Here is a 15,190-nt window from a genome sequence, read left to right as displayed (position 1 = left end):
AAGTTGAGATATATGGAGGAATGTGTTTGTGTTTGTGCTGGGCTCAGGAAGTTGAGATATATGGAGGAATGTGTTTGTGTTTGTGCTGGGCTCAGGAAGTTGAGATATATGGAGGAATGTGTTTGTGTTTGTGCTGCGCTCAGGGCTGAGGAATGTGTGAGTGTGTTTGATCTCTTTCACATACATTAAGGAAAGGATACCCTTTTAATAAATGATGTTAGGAAAATGATAGTCATATGCAGAGCAATGAAACTAGACCCATATTTCTTACCATATATAAGAATCAAATGGATCAGGCCGGTCATGGTGGCTCATGCTTGTAATCCCAGTACTTTGGGAGGCCAAGCTGGGTGGATCACCTGAGGTCAGGAATTCGAGACCAGCCTGGCCAAAATGGCAAAACTCTGTCTCTACTAAAAATACAAAAATGAGCTGGGCATGGAGGCACATGCCTGTAATCCCAGCTACTCAGGAGGCTGAGGCAGGAGAACCACTTGAACCCAGGAGGTGGAGGTTGCTGTGAGCCAAAATCATGCCACTGCACTCCAGCCTGGGTGAAAGAGCAAGACTCTGTCTCAAAAAATAAAACAAAATAAAATAAAATAAAATAAAGGATCAAAGACCTAAATGTAAAACATGAAACTACTAGAAGAAAACATTGGAGAAATGCTTCAGGGACAATAGGCTGGGCTAAGATTTCTTGAGCAAGACCTCAACAGCACAGGTAACCAAAGCAAAAGTTGACAAATGTCATTAGATCAAGCTAAAAAGCTTCTGCACAGCAGATAAAAGAATCAACAAAGTGAAGAGATGACTTACAGGATGGGAGAAAATACTTGAAAACAAGTCATGTGGCAAAGAATTAATAACCAAAATATAGAAATAAACAACTCAATAACAAAAAAACAAATAACCTCACTTAAAAATATGTAAAAGATCTGAATAGATATTTCTCAAAAGAAGACATAAAAATGGCTAACAGGTACATGAAAAAATGCTCGACAACACTAATCATTAGGGAAATGCAAATCAAAACCACAATGAGATATCCCAGTTAAAATGATTATTGTTAAAATAACAGAAAATAGCAAAAGTTGTCAAGGGTGCAGAGAAAGGGGAATGCTCATACACTGTTGGTGGGGATATAAATTAGTATATCCACTATGGAAAACAGTATGGAGAGTTGTCAAAAAACTAACAAATAGAACTACCATATGATCCAGCAGTCATCCTTCTGGGTATATATTCAAAAGAAAGCGCTGGGCATGTTGGCTCATGTCTGTAATCCCAGCACTTTGGGAGGCCAAGTCAGAAGAATCACTTGAGTCCAAGAATTCAAGACCAGCCTGGGCAATATGGCAAGACCCTGTCTCTACAAAATTTTTTAAAGAAATTAGCCTGATATGGTGGCATGCACCTGTAGTCCCAGCTACTTGGGAAACTGAAGTGGGAAGATCATTTGATCCTGGGATCTTAAGGCTGTAGTGAGCCATGATTGTGCCACTGCACTCCTGCCTGGGTGGTGAAGCAAGACCCTATCTCAAAAAAGAGAAATAAAGAAAGGAAATCAGTATATCAAAGAGATATCTCCACCCCCACATTTATTGCAACACTATTTACAATAGCCAAGATACGGAATCAACATAAGTATCTATCAACAGATGAATGAATAAAGAAAAGGTGTTATGTACACACAATGGAATATTATTCTACCGTAAAACAGAATGAAATCCTGTTATCTGCAACAACATGGATGGAACTGGAAGATATTATGTTAAATGAAACAGGCCAGGCATGGAAAGACAAATGTCTTATGTTCTAACTCATATGTGGGAGCTAAAATAATTGACCTCAAGGAGGTAGAGAGTAGAATGGCGGTTACCAGAGATTAGAAGGGCAATGGAGAGGGCAAGATAAAAAGGGGATGGTTAATGGGCACAAAAATACAGTTAGATAGGCTGGGCATGGTGGCTCACGCCTATAATCCCAGCACTTGGGGAGGCCAAAGCGGGTGGACCACTTGAGATCAAGAGTTCAACACCAGCCTGCCCAGCATGGTGAAACCCTGTCTCTACTAAAAATACAAAAAATTAGCTGGGCGTGGTGATGTACACCTGTAATCTCAGCTACTCAGGAGGCTGAGGCAGGAAAATTACTTGAACCCAGGAGGCAGAGGTTGCAGTGAGCCAAGATTACACCATTGCACTCCAGACTGGACAACAGAGCAAGACTCCATCTTAAAAAAAATACAGTTAGATACAAGAAATAAGATCTGGTATTTGGTAGCACAATAGGGCAGCTGTAGCTATCAATAATCTATTGTATATTTCAAAATAGCTAGAAGAGTAGATTTAGAATATTCCCAACACAAATGATAAATGTTTGTGGAGGTGGATATCCCAGTTACCCAGTTTGATCATTACACATTGCATGCTTCTGTGAAAATATCACATGTACCCCTGATATGGTTTGGCTCTGTGTCCCCATCCAAATCTCACATTGAATTGTAATCCCCATGTGATCACAGGGTCTCACTGTGTCACCCAGCCTTGAGTGCAGTGGCATGATCACAGCTCACTGCAGCCCTGACCCCCTAACCCATGTCAGCCTCCCATGTCAAGTGATCTTCCCATGTCAGCCTCCCAAGTAGCTGGGACCACAGGTGTGTGCCAGAACACCTGGCTAAAGTTTTATATATTTTTTGTAGAGATGGGGTTTCACTATGCTGTACAAGCTGATCTCAAACTTGTGGCTTCAAGTAATTCTCCTGCCTTGGCTTGCCAAAGTGCTGGGATTACAGGTGTGAGCCACCATGCCTAACCTGTACAACTATTATGTGTCCACAAAATTAAAATAAAAGTTTTTTGAAAGAAAGAAAATAGAACATGGAGGAGCCAGCCACAGAGATGAGAACTGATTCCTGAAGGCCCCAGGAATACATCACTAACTCTGCTTCTGTAGGGGAGTAGAAAATAACTTTCTTATAGCCTTCTAGGTTCCTTGGCTGGGCTATTAATTAAATTAATGTAAGACTAATGAACAGGAGAAAAGCCATATTTAATGACCTATGCATGCACAGGAGTCTTACAAAATACGAGACCTGAAGAAGGGGCAGATGCCTGAAGCTAATAGAGCATCCTGAGATACAGAAAGGAATGGGGGCTTGGGGCTTCTGGAAAGTGGTGGCCACACAAGTTATGGGTGAGGGGAGGAAACGTGTGGTGAATAAAGGTCTTCTTGTTATGCAGATAAAAGTCTCCCAGGTAACAAAGGTTGCTGGGAGTCGCCCTTAGGAGGACAGGTGGTTTCTGTCTAGGCATAGTTTCCACCTCCAGGCTCTCTCCTGTGATCCCAGTTAATGTTCCCTGGTGGATGAGATTCCTGCAAAGGGGATTCAGGACAATTGAGTTCCCTTTGGAGGAAGGTCTTTAGGCAGCTAAAGGGAGCTCAGAAAAAACCTCTGTCTGCATCCACTGTTCCCCACATGCCCTCGGTTCAATCCAATCAGCACACCAAAGCGTGATATTTTGGGGTGGCATTTCTTGGACTCCTTCGACTTCATCCTCCAAGCCAGACTTTTCAACAGGAAAGTCATCTGAGTGTCTACATACTGGTTGTCATTGTATTCATATTTTATTGTTCCTCTTCTATCTAGTTGTCCCCAATGGTTGGCAGGAAATTTATTTTTTATTACTTCTCTTCCTGTATTTTAACTGGAAACAGTGGTGTTTTCTGACAACATAGCACACAGGCAGCTGGGTTTTGTGGCATCGAGCACATAACAGAAGGGTCATGGGCTTTTGGCTTTACTTCCTGAAAGTTGGTGCTAGTGCCCGCATTTGATGTTTCTAGCCTGCGAAACACATCAGGTGTCCCAGGAGGAGATGCCAGCTCAGCTGCCATAGGTACAGAGACAAGTATGGGGCAGTGGCAGGAAAGTCTGGAGCAAAAACAGGATTGTGGCCTGGGCAAGCCCTTCCTTTGGGGTTTGAATCCTAGGGGAGTTATCTAAGCCTAAATGCAGGCCTGCAGGAGTGTAGCCTGTAGGACCTGCACACAGGGCTCTGCCAATTGAATCGGGATCAAGGTCGCCAGTGTCTCCAAGGCGCAGACCCACTAAACAGGTTGTCATCATAACATAGTAGTAGAGGCAGGTGGTGGGCCTTCAGTGAAGCCACAGGGAAACACAGCAGGAGCCTATCAGCACACCCTGTGCCAGCAGCCTGGGGGACCTTCTTGGAAAATGTTTATTTATTTATTTATTTATTTATTTACCAGAAAGATAATATGAAAAACAAAGAAAACTATTCATGAAAATATACAGGAACTCAATTATTTCAAAGAAAATGCTACTACAAGCCGTAGGTTCTGCATGTTTGGAATCTAAGTCCTGGAATTGTCTGTTGCTGTTCACCTGTCTCATTTTTGCTCTCCAGTTACACTTAAGATTGGTGCTAATTTAAATATTCAGGGAGGATGGGTGTCTAAGAGGTTCTGTCCATTTGGAAAAGGCAGCAGAGACTATCCTGTCACCCACTGCCCTAACCTGTGGATTATGTTGTGAAGGTAGGACCTCATGCCTACCCTCATAACACTTTCAGTTCTTTGATTTGCGATCTGCTTCTTGTGTTTCACTGTGCCTGGCAAGGCCATTTCTTCCCTGCTAGTTCTAATTTGGGCAGATGGCTATTGCTTTTCTTTTATATGCCAACTTTTCCACACCAAAATTTATATCTCTAGGGACTTTTCCACACCAAAATTTATATCTCTAGGGAGCTACTTCTGTTTATTAACAATGGGATTTTATTCCTTCAGTGAACGTAGACTATGAACAAATAGCAAAATGAATATGTATTTCACCAATCTCTTCCAGCTGCCTCTTATCTCACCAGAGGGACTGAGAGGAGCCTCTGCCTTATTCAGTCTTGAATCTTGGGTGACTGTGTGTGGCCATTTTTACGTGAGCCACTTCTGCTGACTCTCTCCTCAGCCTGTCAGCAGACGCTCCTCAATCAAGCTTCTGCCCCTTCTGCTGCACTGATATGTTCCTTCCACGACTACCCGTGAAGCCCTGTCATGCTAAAAAGAATTGACATGGTCCACCTGTCATTTACCTAATGCCTCTGCTTATACTTGCATGTGAAATTAATATTCCCTTTTTGTTTATATTTATATTTGTAAAATACAAATAATTATATTTCTATTTTAAAAATTTAATCCTGGCTAGGCACGGTGGCTCATGCCTATAATCCCAGCACTTTGGGAGGTCGAGGCAGGTAGATCACCTGAGGTCAGGAGTTTGAGACTAGCCTGGTCAACATGGTAAAACCCTGTCTCTACTAAAAATACAAAAATTAGCTGGGTGTGGTGCCTCACGCCTATAATCCCAGCTACTCAGGAGGCTGAGGCAGGAGAATCACTTGAACCCAAGAGGCGGAGGTTGCAGTGAACTGTGATCATGCCATTGCACTCCAGCCTGAGCAGTAAGAGGAAACTCCATCTCAAAAAAAATAATTAAAAAAAAAAATTAATTCCTTGTCTGTGGATTTCTCTCACATCTTTCCCAGCTCATCTCACAACCTCTCCTATCATTTTCCTTCACTCCTTAAGGGACTTCTCTTCCTTCCCTAGTTATAAGTTTGCAAAGGTCCATCCTCAGCGAGCTCATGTTTTAACTCCCAAAATGTCTCTGAATGCAGACCTCTTCCTGAGTTCATGTATCATATACCTAACCCCTAGGGGATGTCTTAAAAATTCTCCAAACTAAATTTTCTTAAAAGTTCTCCAAACTGAATTTCCCCCAAATTGAATATACCATTATGCCCCCAAGCTCTGCTTCTCTTCCTAGGTTATATTTCCTGACGCGTCTTCTGCAGCCCAGGGAACAGTGCTCAGGAACACAGATCCATTCTGGGGTTCCCAAAGGGGAAGTTGACTCTGAGAATTGCAATTATTATACTTTCGTTGGTTGGATCAGAAAATATGGCCTTGAGGATTTAGCAGATACTAACTTCAAACGCAAGTTTGATGGCTCTCTCTCCTATGTCTGTGTCCGCTTAGAGGTCTTTATCTCCGCTGGTAGAAAATGGAGAGGAATCACTGTGCTTCTCCTTTGCACATAATGTCAGCCTGGAGATGCGTATGTGTAAAAACAAAGTTGGAGGTGGCTCAAGTGGATGAAGAATGAACTCAGCAGGATTCTCGCAAATGCCCTACTGTGTCTGGAGAATACAAATGAAGCCAACACATTTAGCTCTAAACCTTGGAACTTTAATCTTTCAAGAACACATTTCCTTCCTGTATTTCTAGTAACTACTGTTTCTGACTTTTCTGGAAATCCCACCAATTTCCTTGACTCCCTTTTCCATAAGAATTCAGTCATAAAAATAGAACCATGAGAAAAGTTAGTTTGACCCCTTTGCCCTCTGAAATGTGCTGGTGGAAACAGCCTGGGGAATTGGGGTGGGGAAATGCCTCTTTAATCAAACTGGTTCTTCGAACATCTCAAGGAAAACAAACTGAAGCAAAGAATAAAAATTACTTTACATTAGTCTTCCACAGGAAAGAGATTTTTTTTTTTTTTAAGGAAAGAATTTACATGTGGACTTTTCTAGTGTTTGGAGAAGGAATTTTTAACCTGAGATCTGTGAATGGGCTTTACTGGGATATAAGATTCTCCAGAAACCGTGAGCTACATGATTTTGTTTCCGACATTTTTCTTAAGTGAGGGTCTATAATTTTTATCAGATTCTCAAAGAAGTCCCTGTCCCCCCAAAATGTAAGAACTACTCATTTAGACGATAACCTGTTGAATTATTTATTGCTGTGTAACCAATTACCTCAAAATTTAGCAATGTAACACAACTACTTGTTATCTCACAGTTTGTACGGGTCAGGCATTCAAGAGTGGTTTAGTTGGATGACTGCTCAGGGTGTCTTATGATGTTGCAGTAAAAACTCAGTTAGGGTTGTGGTCATCTGAAGAATGGGGCTAAATAATCTGTTTTCAAGATGGTTCACTCACATGGCTGTTGACATAAGGCGCCGGTTTCCTGTTGACCATTGGCAGGTGATTTCAGTTCCTTGCCACATGGACCTTGCCATTGAGCTGCTTGAGTATTCTCACAACATGGCACCTGGCTCCCCCAGAGTGAGTGACTAAGAGAGAGCAAGGAGAAAATCACAATGCCTTTTATAACTTGGTCTCAAAAGTCATACGTTGTCAGTTCTGTCACATGCTATTCTATAAACAAGATAGTCCACTTTTTTTTTTAATTAAGAGACAAGGTCTTACTCTGTCACCTAGGCTAGAGTGCAGTGGCACAATCATGGCTCACTGCAGGCTCAACCTCCTGGGCTCAAGTGATCCTCCCACCTCAGCCTCCTGAGTAGCTGAGACCACAGGCACATGCCACCACGCCTGGCTAATTTTTATATTTTTGTTTTTAAAATTTTATTTCCCATACTACATGGAAGTATAATTTTTGTATTTTTTGTAGAGACAGGGTTTCACTATGTTGCTCAGGCTGGTCTTGAACTCCTGGGCCCAGGTGATCCACCTGCCTTAGCCTCTCAAAGTGCTGTGATTACAAGTGTGAGTCACTGCACCCAGCCTACAGCCTACTCTTTTTTTTTTTTTTTTTGAGACAGAGTCTCATTCTGTTGCCCAGGCTGGAGTACAATGGTGCGGTCTTGTCTCACTGCAAACTCTGTCTATGGGTTCAAGTGATTCTCCTGCCTCTGCCTCCTGAGTAGCTGGGATTACAGGTGTGAGCCACCAAGCCTGACTGCCCACTCTTTTTTTTTAGAGACAGAGTCTCGCTTTTGTAGCCCAGGCTGGAGTGCAATGGTGGGATCTCAGCTGACTGCAACCTCTGGCTCCCGGGTTCCAGCAATTCTGCCTCAGCCTCCCAAGTAGCTGGGACTACAGGCGCACACCACCACATCCGGCTAATCTTTTTGTGTTTTAGTAGAGATGGGGTTTCTCCATGTTGGTCAGGCTGATCTCGAACTTCTGACCTCAGGTGATCCACCCACCTCAGCCTCCTAAAGTGCTGGGATTACAGGCGTGAGCCACTGTGCGTGGCCGGCCCAGTGGGTTCTTCCTGCCTGCTGCACGAACAAAATCAACTCACCAAGACCATAGCATTGTAGTAACAAATGTTTAACTGATACGAGGCCAGTCACTCCCCATAGGAAATGGGGTTATTACTCAAATCAGTCTCCCCAAAGGCATGAGGTTAGGAGTTTTTCAAAGATAGTTTGGTGGGCAGGAAGCATACTGATCGGTTGAGTCAGAGATGAAATCATAGAGAATCAAAGCTGTCCTCTTGTGCTGAGTCAGTTCCTGGGTTGGGACAACAGGACTGGTTGGTGGGTCCAGATGGGGTCATGTGGTTGTCAGAAAGGCAAAATCCTGAAAAGACATTTCAAAAGGCCAATCGTAGGTTATACAATAGTGATAATATCTGCAAGAGTAACTGGGGAAGTTGCAAATCTTATAATTTCTGGAATAATGGCTGGTAATTATTTAGAATTCAAGACCCTCTCATCCTCCTAACTTGGTGGCCGTTTATTAGTTTTACAGGAACAATTTCATTTTTGGGAAGGGCTATTATCATTTAAACTATAAACTAAATTTCTCTCACACCAAGGCATAATAAGCAAAGAGTCAACTTGAGAGGCTAGAAGCAAGATGGAGTCAGCCATGTAGATTTCTCTTACTGTCATAATTTCCCAAAGGTAGTTTCAGTATGAGGATTACATGAAACGCTGGGTTAATAACTGCTAAAAAAATGTTAGCAGTAACAATGGTGACCCCACCCCCAATCTAAGGATTTCCGTTTCCATTCAATAGAATTATACATTTATGAATTATAAATCTCTACATGTGGTCAGAAGTGATTACTTATTGAGAATTACTTTGTAGAGCAGGTGCTGTAAGGCAGGGAGATAGAAAAGAAATTAAAAACAGACCCTGTTCCCAATAATTCTACATTTTAGTTGGTGAAAAAAGATACATATGTGTAGAACAGAGGAATGCTTTGGAAATCCATTGATACCCATCTCTTTGTTGAAAATAGAGGAAGTCCTTGCCTTGAGTGTAATTTTGAAGGTTAACGTGGGAACGTGAATGAAAATTTAATTGGAAAGGGAAGCTGAACTTTGAAGGGAGACCACAGAAGACATTTCAGGACCATACCAGAAAAAAATAAAAGGGAAAAGAAGAGGATTTATAAAATCAAGAGTTCACAAAGGAATAGACTTAAAGAAAAAGCAAAAGCCACTGGGCATGATGGCTCATGCCTGTAATCCCAACCCTTTGGGAGGCCAAAGCAGGTGGATCACGAGGTCAGGAGTTTGAGACCAGCCTAGCCAACATGGTGAAACCCTGTCTCTACTAAAAAATGCAAAAATTAGCCGGGTGTGGTGGTGGATGCCTGTAATCCCAGCTACTTGGGAGGTTGAGGCAGGAGAATTGCTTGAACCAGGGAGGCAGAGGTTGCAGTGAGCTGAGATCGCACTATTGCACTCCAGCCTGGGTGACAGAGTAAGACTCAGTCAAAAAAAACAAAAAACAACAAAAGCCAGGCGCTTCTCTGAGGGAAGAAATGATCTGTGCCGTGGTAATTCCTGAAGGAGCACTTTATCATATTTATCCAACTATTTATTGAAAGAGAAAGATATTCTATTAACCCTTCAATAACAAGGAAAGTATCTATTAGGCTTCTGTAATCCAGCATGGAGGATACTTTAAAAAAAATACTGAAAAACCAATTCTCTGACCGATTATAACTTTAGATTAAAATGTTTGCTGACCAGCATCTCATGGAGCTGGTTCCCTACAGCCCAGCTTTTTGGCTCGTCCCCTGTTGTGGGAGAGGTCAAATTAGGGTTTCCAACAGCTCTCTTAGGCAATCTCATAGGCTGGGGAAGAGACAGAGGAGAGGCCTCTCCAGGCTGGCCTCAAAGAGCATCTGCAGCATGGAGGGCATGGAACGGAAGGAGTTCAGGAAAGTCCACTTCAAAATATGACACTTTGGTGTGCTAATTACAGTGAACTAAGGGCACTTTGGGAACAGCAGATTCAGACAGAGGCTTTTTCTGAGCTCCCCTTAGCTGCCTAAAGACAATCCTCCAAATGGAACTCAACTATCCTGAATCTCCTTTGCGGGAATCTCATCCACCAGGGAAGATTCACTGGGATCATAGGAGAAAGCCTGGAGGTGGACACCATGTGATATGGTTTAGGTGTATCCCCCACCGGATCTCATCTTGAATTGTAGCTCCCATAATCCCCATGTGTCATGGGAGGTACTTGGTGGGAGGTAATTGAATCATGGGGTGGGACTTTGCTGTTCTCATGATAGTGAATAAGTCTCATGAGATCTGATGGTTTTATTTATTATTATTATTATTATTATTATTATTATTATTTTGAGATGGAGTCTCACTCTGTCGCCAGGCTGGAGTTCAGATCTTGGCTCACTGCAACCTCTGCCTCCCAGGTTCAAGTGATTCTCAGCCTCCTGAGTAGCTGGGACTACAGGCGCACACCACCATGCCCAGCTAATTTTTGTATTTTTAGTAGAGATGGGGTTTCACCATGTTGGCCAGGATTGTCTCAATCTCTTGACCTTGTGATCCACCCACCTTAGCCTCCCAAAGTGCTGGGATTATAGACGTGACGCACTGTGCACGGCCTGATCTGATGGTTTCGTAAAGGGGAGTTTGCCTGCACAAGCTCTCTTGCCTGCTGCCATGTAAGATGTGACTTTGCTCCTCATTTGCCTTCCGCCATGATTGTGAGGCTTCCACAGCCATGTGGAACTGTGAGTCAGTTAAACCTCTTTCCTCTATAAATTGCTCAGTTTCAGGTATGTCTTTATTAGCACCTTGAGAACAGACTAATATACCACACCCAGACAGATATTTTCCTGAGGGTTGCTCCAGACAACTTTTATTTTTATTTTTTTATTTTATTTTTTATTTATTTATTTTTTTTGAGGCAGAGTCTCACTCTGTCGCCGGGGCTGGAGTGCAGTGGCCGGATCTCAGCTCACTGCAAGCTCCGCCTCCCGGGTTTACGCCATTCTCCTGCCTCAGCCTCCTGAGTAGCTGGGACTACAGGCGCCCGCCACTTCGCCCGGCTAGTTTTGTATTTTAGTAGAGACGGGGTTTCACCGTGTTAGCCAGGATGGTCTCGATCTCCTGACCTCGTGATCCGCCCGTCTCGGCCTCCCAAAGTGCTGGGATTACAGGCTTGAGCCACCGCGCCCGGCCCCAGACAACTTTTATTACCTGGGAGACTTTTATCTGCATAACAAGAAGAACTTTATTCACCATACATTTCCTCCCCTCACCCTCCCATAACTTGTGTGGCCACCACCTCTCAGAAGCCCCAAGTCCCCATTCCTTTCTGTAGCTAAAAATGCTATACAGGTTGCATATCCCTAATCCAAAAACTCAAAATACTCTAAAATCCAACATTTTTTTGAGTATTGACGTGAGCCTTCATGTCATGAGTGGAAAATTCCACACCCGAACTCATGTGATGTGTCACAGTCAAAACACATTAAAAACTTTGTTTCATGCTCAAAATCATTAAAAATATTATATAAAATTACCTTCAGGCTGTGTGTATAAGGTGTATATGTAACATAAATGAATTTTGTGTTTATACTTGAGTCCTAGCCCCAAGATCTCTCATTATATATATGCAAATATTTCAAAATTGGAAAAGATCCCCAATCTGAAACATTTCTGGTCCCAAGCATTTTGGATGAGAGATATTCAATCTGTATAAGCCTTTAATCATCTGGCCTTCCTTTGAGTCTTGTATTTTGAAGGACTCCTGTGCCTATGTATGTAACTAAAGATGGCTTTTCTCCTGTTAATCTGTCTTATGTCAGTTTAATTTGTAGCCCAGGCAAGAAGCCTAGAAGGGCAGAGGGAAGCGATTTTTCACTCACTTTCAATGTGGAAGACTTGGTCACACAGCTGAGCTCAGGACAGTCATATAAGGCAGCTCTCTTGACTGGGGATTGAGAAGAACACAGCCATAATCCTGGTTGGTTCCCAGGAGCATTGGCTTCTTTGATGTCACAATAAAGCAAATGTTGGACTTTCTCAAAAGTTAGAAGGCAGGTGGCCAGGCACAGTGGCTCACACCTGTTATCCCAGCACCTTGGGAGGCTGAGGCAGGTAGATCACCTGAGATCAGGAGTTTGAGACTGGCCTGGCTGACTTGATGAAACCCTGTCTCTACTAAAAATACAAAAAATTAGCTGGGCATGGTGGTGGGCGCCTGTAATCCCAGCTACTCAGGAGGCTGAGGCAGGAGAATCACTTGAACCAGGGAGGCAGAGGTTGCAGTGAGCCGAGATTGCGCCACTGTACTCTAGCCTGGGGAATAAGAATAAAACTCTGTCTCAAAAAAACAAAACAAAACAAAACAAAAAAAGAGGTGGAAGGCAGAGGCAGGTCCGATTCATTTTGCTGACCTTGGAGGCCATCTGATTTCTATGGGGTTTGGGTCTGACTGTGGAAAGTTCTTAATACTTGTGGTAGCATCTGTGATCGAGGGACTTTTTTGTCACAGCAGCTATGAAACAGCCCCCTCCCACCCCCCACCCCAAAGGGCCTCTGTGTTGTGTTGCCCATCACAGCACCCTCAGATCCTACCCTCTGCCTCTTGGACAGATCTCCTGCTAGCACCTAATGTTGAAGCAACCTCTTGGCTCCTAGCATTCTCTCATTTTTTTCCCTTGAGACAGGGTCTCTATCACCCAGGCTGGAGTGCAGTGGTGTGATTGTGGCTCACTGCAACCTCCGCCTTCAGGCTTAAGGAATCCTCCCACCTCAGCATCCTGAGTAGCTGGAACTATACCACATCTTGCTAATTTCTGTATTTTTTGTAAAGATGGGGTCTCACCATGTTGCCCAGGCTGATCTCAGACTCCTGGGATCGAGTTATCTGCCCCACTTGGCCTCCCAAAGTGCTGGGATCACAGGTGTGACCCACTGTGCCCAACAGGCTCCTAGCACTGTCAATGCCTACAGAGAAGTCTTTTAGGAAAAAAAAAAATAGAAAAGGAAACAATGATTTTATTGTTTTGTTCAAAATAACACATATTCATCATAAAATTTAAGTAATATAGGAAAGCATAACAAAGAAAGTTAAAAAAAAAATTACACACACACACTATAATCCCACTGCTCCGAGATAACCATCCCCCAACATTTGTAAAAAACGTGATTCAGGAATCTATAGGTAGGTGAGTAGACAGAACAACAGAAATAATTTTATAAAAATAAAATCATTCTCTGCATGCTATTTTAGATGTAAAAAGTTTAATATCATTTAATTTAAATTTAGCAGTACAAAAACTGAAGCAGAACTTACTTTTCTTTTTTCAAGATGAGGAAGCTCTGTCACCCAGGCTGGAGTACAGTGGTGTGATCATAGCTCACTGTAGCCTCCACTTCCCAACCTCTGGAGTACCTGGGACTCTAGGTGCTCACCACCATGCCTAGCTAATTTTATTATTTGTAGAAATGAGCCCTGGCTATGTTGCCCAGACTGGTCTGGAACTCCAGGGCTCAAGCAATCCTCCTGCCTGGAATTACAGGCATGAGCCACTGTGTCCAGCCAGCAAAACTTAAAAATTACCAAATTGGCCGGGTACTGTGGCTCATGCCTGTAATTTCAGCACTTTGGGAGGCTGAGGTGGGTGGATCACCTGAGGTCAGGAGTTCAAGACCAGCCTGACCAACATGGTGAAACATCATCTCTACTAAAAATACAAAAATTAGCTGGGTGTAGTGGCAGGTGCCTGTAATTCCAGCTACTAGGGGGACTGAGGCAGAAGAATTGCTTGAACCTGGGAGCGGAGGTTGCAGTGAGCTGAGATTGCGCCATTGCACTCCAGCCTGGACAACAAGAGCAAAACTCTGTCTTAAAAAAAAAAAAAAAATTTACTAAATTGACTGCTTATTTATCACAAGATATAGTAACTCTTAAGAGATTATCTAGAAAAAACACAATGCAAAACATTAGGAAATTAAATTTGCTTTTTAAAAAAAAAGCCATGTTTCAATTTTAAGTTATATCTATTGACTTCCTGCTACAAAAGATGAGGAATAACCTGCAATTACATTTAGCCCAATGGCTGACTCTACCTCTTGATTTTTACTACAGTTGACCCTTGAACAACACAGGGGAACGTTATGAGTCCACTTATACATGGGTTTTCTTGCACCTCTGTCACCCTTGAAACAACAAGTATAACCCCTCCTCTTTCTCCTCCTCCTCAGACTGCTCAAGGAGAAGATTATGAAGATGGAGACCGTTATGATTTACTTCCACTTAATGAATAGTAAAAATATTTTCTCTTCCTGATGATTTTCTTTTTCTTTTTTTTTTTGAGACAGAGTCTTGCTCTGTCACCCAGGCTGGAGTGCAGTGGCATGATTTTGGCTCACTGCAACCTCTGCCTCCCGGGTTCAAGTGATTCTCCTGCCTCAGCCTCCCAAGTAGCTGGGATTACAGTTGTGTGCCACCACACCCAGCTAATTTTTTATATTTTTGGTATAGACGAGGTTTCACCATGTTGGCCAGGCTGGTCTCAAACTCCTGACCTCAAGTCATCTGCCCACCTTGGTGTCCCAAAGTGTTGGGATTACAGGCGTGAGCCACCATGCCTGGCCAATGATTTTCTTTTTTTTCTTTCTTTCTTTCTTTTTTTTTTTGAGACAGGGTCTTGCTCTGTCACCAGGCCGGAGTGCAGTGGTGCAATCTTGGCTCACTGCAACCTCCACCTCACAGGTTCAAGTGATTCCCCTGCCTCAGCCTCCCAAGTAGCTGGTATTACAGGCACGTGGCACCACACCTGGCTAATTTTTTGTATTTTAGTAGACACGGGGTCTCACCATGTTGGCAAAGATGGTCTCTATCTCCTGACCTCATGATCTGGCCACCTCGGCCTCCCAAAGTGCTGGGATTACAGGCATGAGCCACTGTGGATTTTCTTAATAACATTTTCTTTTTCTAGCTTACTTGATAGTAAGAACACAGAATATAATACATATAACCTACAAAATATGTGTTAACCAACTGTTTATGTTATCAGTAAGGCTTTGGTCAACAGTAGGCTATTAGTAGTTAAGTTTTGGGGGAATCAAAAGCTAT

The 15,190-nt window shown here is 42.9% G+C and overlaps 1 long non-coding RNA gene across 1 annotated transcript; it reads right to left on the bottom strand.

Moving 5' to 3' along the window:
• Positions 1-6,830: 6,830 nt before the first annotated feature.
• LOC108522377 (uncharacterized) lies at positions 6,831-12,059 on the bottom strand. The gene is made up of 3 exons (XR_001883442.1): positions 11,973-12,059; positions 8,136-8,416; positions 6,831-7,158 (listed from the first exon to the last, which is right to left on the bottom strand). It is a non-coding gene; the product is annotated as an uncharacterized LOC108522377 (long non-coding RNA).
• Between the last annotated feature and the right edge of the window lie 3,131 nt (positions 12,060-15,190).

This window comes from Rhinopithecus bieti, unplaced genomic scaffold (assembly GCF_001698545.2).
Source record: "Rhinopithecus bieti isolate Rb0 unplaced genomic scaffold, ASM169854v2 scaffold_65310, whole genome shotgun sequence".
Classification (NCBI taxonomy): domain Eukaryota; kingdom Metazoa; phylum Chordata; class Mammalia; order Primates; family Cercopithecidae; genus Rhinopithecus; species Rhinopithecus bieti.
The sequence above is the reverse complement of the archived record's forward strand: the minus strand, read 5'-3'. Positions and strand labels throughout refer to the sequence as shown.